The 5162-nt window shown below is 39.3% G+C and overlaps 1 pseudogene; it reads left to right on the top strand.

Moving 5' to 3' along the window:
• The first annotated feature begins 1917 nt into the window (after window positions 1-1917).
• Window positions 1918-4862, top strand: LOC102125499 (peptide chain release factor 1-like, mitochondrial pseudogene; annotated as a pseudogene).
• Window positions 4863-5162: the final 300 nt, after the last annotated feature.

Below are 5162 nucleotides of genomic sequence, written 5' to 3'. Positions count from 1 at the left end.
GTCACATGGGCATGATTAATCAGTTTTTCTGAGCTCTATCTGATTTATAGACCCATTTTACCAAAGTAATTGATGGATTTTATTATGAAGACTGGACAATTCCACTTTTAGTTTTATGTGTTATTTTATTTAAACAGTGTTAAAAGACATAGATATGACTAGGAGGAGATTAATAGAGACAATATAGAATTCTTAATGGATGAATAAAGTACAGAAAAATGTATAATAATCTCAGATGCAAATTTAGAAGTGTTATTTTCTTAATAGAGACCAAAATTCAGATTCTGTAAGAGAAAATAGTAATACATTTGATAACATTTAATTAAAAAATCTTTTGTCAGAAAGAAAACACCATCAGCAAAAAAAAAAAAGAAAAAATTATGTAAGTTATATAACAGAAAAATAGTGTCAGTAATATACAAAGAGCTTGTAAAACAAGAGAAGAAAACAGCAATAGCCTTATAGAAAATAGGCATAAGATAAGAGCATATTAGCCACAGCTTAAACATATAAAAATGTATACAACCTCACAGAATACATTAACATTAAAATTACATGGTCATTCCATTTCTCACTTACCAGATTGTTAACAATTCAAAAGCCTGACCACAGAGTTTTGTTTGTTTGTTTGTTTGTTTGGCAAAGCTATGGAAAAAATAGGCAATCCGAACTACAAAAGGGTACAACCACTTTGGAGTAAAATTTGTCAAGATGTAACAAAAAGAGTCTGACTCAATTTTTTGTAATGGACAGCAGACAACTTTTAAGCCTCACCACTCCCACTTGCCCTTCCACACACATCTGGGCAAGCTGATGAGGAAGCCTGTGTGCTCTTACCTTTGATATCAGTAGGAAGTTCAAAACACACAAGTGCTAGCCCCTACGCAATAATTCTTACCCTAACCCCACTCCCAGCTACCATAAAAAACAAACTAGTCTCCTTCCTCCAGTTTCTCAAGCCATCCTTATTTATGTTTGAGACGTTGCCCTGTTCTTGTCAGAAAAACTCATTGTGTGATTAATAGAACTTTTTATACCATCTTGGTGCATATGTGGCACCATCAGCCTTGATATCCAAACCAAATTTTGGGTGAGGGTCCATCACATTTTTGTGGGACGGCTGTGATAGGGTTGTCTAGAGGGATAGAACTAATAGGATATATGTATATATGAAAGGGAGTTTATTAGGAGACATGACTCATACAGTAACAAGGTGAAGTCCCACAATAGGCTATCTGCAAGTTGAGCAGCAAGGAAGCCAGTAGTGGCCAAGTCCAAGTCCCAAAAATCTCAAAAGTTGGGAAGCTAACATTGCAGCCTTCAGTCTATGTCTGAAGGTCCGAGAGCCCCTGGCAAGACGCTAGTATAAGTTCACGAGTCCAAAAGCCAACTAACTTGGACTCTCATGTTTAAGGGTGGGAAGCATCCAACACAAAAGAAAGATGAAGGCTGGGAGACTCAGCAAGTCAGCTTCTTCCACCTTCTTCTCCTGATTTTTCTAGCCACACTGGCAGGCAATTGAATGGTGCCCACCCACATTGTGTGTGTGTCTTCCTAAGAGTGAGTCTTGCTCTCTCAGCCCACTGATGTAAATGTTAATTTATCCTGACAACACCCGGAAACAATACTTTGCATCCTTCAGCCCAATCAAGTTGACACTCAATATTAACCATCACAATGGCCAAACACATTTATTTACTTTTGACTCAGAGTCCACTTCTAAGAATCCATCTCAAAGTCATCTAGCAAAAAAATATAAAAATATGGGCGGTCCCGGCTTCTGTGGGGCGCTGCCCGGTGGCTCTGGCCCCGCGGGGCCATTGGCCCAGCCCGCCGGCCCCTGAGCTCCAGTAGCCCGCCGCTGCAGGAGCTGTTCGCCCAGGGCGGGCCCTTGCGGACCTTCCTCCAGCGCCAGGCGGGGTCTGAAGCCCATTTGAAGGTCAGGAGGCCGGAGTTGGCGGCAGTGATCAAACTGCTGAACGAGAAGGAGCAGGAGCTGCGGGAGACCGAGCCCTTGCTGCACGATGAGAATGAAGATTTAAGGAAACTTGCAGAGAATGAAATAACTCTGTGTCAAAAAGAAATAACTCAGCTGAAGCATCAGATTTTCTTACTTTTGGTTCCCTCAGAAGAAACAGATGAAAATGAACTGCAGGAGTTGGAGGTCAGGAGGCAATGTTGTTTACTTCAGAGATATTTGATATGTATCAACAATATGCTGCATTTAAAAGACGGCATTTCGAAACCCTGGAGTATTTTCCAAGTGAAATAGGTGGCCTTAGACATGCATCTGCCAGTATTGGGGGTTCAGAAGCCTATAGGCACATGAAATTTGAAGGAGGTGTGCACAGAGTACAAAGAGTGCCAAAGACACAAAAGCAAGGCCGCATCCATACTAGCACCATGACTGTAGCGATATTACCCCAGCCTACTGAGATTAATCTCGTGATTAATCCGAAAGATTTGAGAATTGACACTAAGCGAGCCAGTGGAGCTGGGGGGCAGCATGTAAATACCACAGACAGTGCTGTCCGGATAGTTCATCTTCCAACAAGTGTTGTTTCTAAATGTCAACAAGAGAGATCTCAACTGAAAAATAGAGAGCTGGCTATGACAAAGTTACGTGCCAAACTGTACAGCATGCATCTAGAAAAAGAAACAAATAAAAGACAGAATGCTAGAAAAATTCAGATTGGAAGTAAAAGAAGATCAGAGAAAATAAGAACATATAATTTTCCACAGAACCGGGTCACAGATCACAGAATAAGCAAGACACTGCATGATCTTGAAACTTTTATGCAAGGAGATGATCTACTGGATGAACTTGTACAGTCATTGAAGGAATACGCCGATTATGAATCTTTAGTAGAAATTATTTCCCAAAAAGTTTAAGTTGATTTGTTATTTATAGACTTTTGTAGCTTAGAAAAATTCTACAGCACATCCACATAGGGTGAAAATACCCTTATTCTCTTAAAAAACATGAGTTAACACAGTTGGAGGTAATATGCATATTTTGAAGTCATAGATAATTTACACAGATCTCTCTCAATGCATTAGTAAAAATCATACAATATACAGATGGTCCTCGATTTACATTGTGGTTAATTCCCAGTAAACCCATCATAAGTTAAAAATGCATATAACGTTAGCAACACAGCAGCCTCCTACTTAATGACAGCCTGATGTAACAATTTTCCAATTTTACCGTGGTATGAAAGAGGCATAATTTGTAAGTCCTAAGGAGCTCGTCAGCTTGAAATGGGGCTGCATCCCTGTAAACCCATCATAAAGTCAAAAAATCCTAAAACCATCATAAGTTGGTGACCACCAGTAATCACGATGTAGTGATAAATCTTGGACACTTCCTTACAATAAGTAGACAAAGGAAAATCATCCTTTGTCCTGTTCTGTGTAAGTATTTAATGAATGATCAAAAATTCAGTTTAAATATTATGAAAAACTTTAAACATAAAGTAGTAGAAATATGACAGTAAATACTGGATCCTGATATCTAGTCAGGAGACAGAAACCATACCATTAACTTGAACAGGGATAATTTTAATATAAAAAACTGTTAACTGATAATGGTATTAGCTTTTAAGAGGGATGAAAGAGAGCTACGATGTTCTAGGACTGAGAGTACCCAAGTAAAGAATAACCTTGAAAGGGGCTCCCGTTACCCATAGTGAAGTCAGGCCTGATGGAGAGAGAGTGGCTATAGCCTACTCAGTGATGGGGAAATTCCCTGTTTCGCCTTGGGCCAGAGCTGGTGTACAGCTGGTGGATCAGTCTTACAAGCAAAGAACCTCACACCTTCTACTGGTAAGCCAGAAGCCTCTTGCTAGGGTGTGAGCAAAACTTGGACAGGAACTCTCAGTAGATGTTTGTGTTTGTCAAGATTCTCCAGACAAACTCCCTTAAAAGGATTGGCTTGTGTGATTATTATTAAGTCTAGCAAGTCCAGAAGCTGGAGTGTGAGGCAGGAGGCTTGAGACCCAGGAAAGCTGATGGTGCAGGTCCAATCCAAAGGTATCTGTTGGAGGATTCTCTTGTTCTTGGAAGAGGACAGTCGTTTCTTCTCTTCAGACCTTCACCTGACTGGATCAAGCCTACTAACATTGAGGAGGGCAGTCTGCATTACTCAAAGTTCACTGATTTAAATGTCAATCTCATGTAAAAACACCCTCACAGAAACACCTAGCATAATGTTTGACCTTATCATTGGAAAATCAGAGCAGAAGTTAAATCTCTTAAAAAAAAAAAAAAGTATGACTCAGTAGCTAGGCACCCTGTGGCCCAGTCAAGTTGACACATAAAATTAACTGTCACAGTATCATCTTAGAAGCAAGAGAAGCCCCTTTATTCTGCAGTGCCCCTCTACCAATACCTACTGACAAAGAACATGGTGCTATCTGGCATGGGAGAAATGTTCAGTTTGCTATGGCTTGAATGTGTCCCCTCAAATTCAAGTATTGCCAATGTGACAGCATCAAGAGGTGGGCCTTTTAAGAGATCACTAGGCCATGAGGGATTCTCTCAGGACTGGGATGAAGGCCCTTAATAAAAGAGGCTTCAGGGAGCATCCTGCTAGTGTGCCTTCTGTATGTGAGAACACAGCAATTAAGCCCTAGTCAACAAGTGCCAGCTCCTTGATCTTAGACTTCCCATCCTCCAGAACTGTAAGAAATATATTTCTGTTCTTTACAAATTAAAAAAATATATATATATAAAAATATGTATCCACATAATTATTTCTTACAGCACTGGTTTTGTCATTGCAAACAACTGGAAACAATCTGAATGTCCAGTAATAGGGGACTGTTTAAGAAAAGGATTGAGCAACCAAACAATTAAATACTGTACAAGTGTAAAAAGAAATAAGGAAGACCTCTGTATGCTATTATGGAATGACATCCAAAACACGTTATGAAGTGAGAAAGGGCACATATATAACAATTTGTATGGTACGCTAACTTGCACATAAATAAGAAAAATTGATATATATATATCTATACATATTTATTTTTTTCTTTACAAAAAAATAAGGTAATACTAAAACAAATTAGCAAAATGTTCACCTCAATAAAAAGTGGTAGGGACAGGGTGTAGTGGAAGGAAATGGAAGACAGATTACCATGCTTATAAGTTTGACTTTGGTG

The sequence above is a fragment of the Macaca fascicularis genome, chromosome X (genome assembly GCF_037993035.2).
Source record: "Macaca fascicularis isolate 582-1 chromosome X, T2T-MFA8v1.1".
NCBI classification, from domain to species: Eukaryota; Metazoa; Chordata; class Mammalia; order Primates; family Cercopithecidae; genus Macaca; species Macaca fascicularis.
This window is presented reverse-complemented; position numbering and strand designations above follow the sequence as displayed.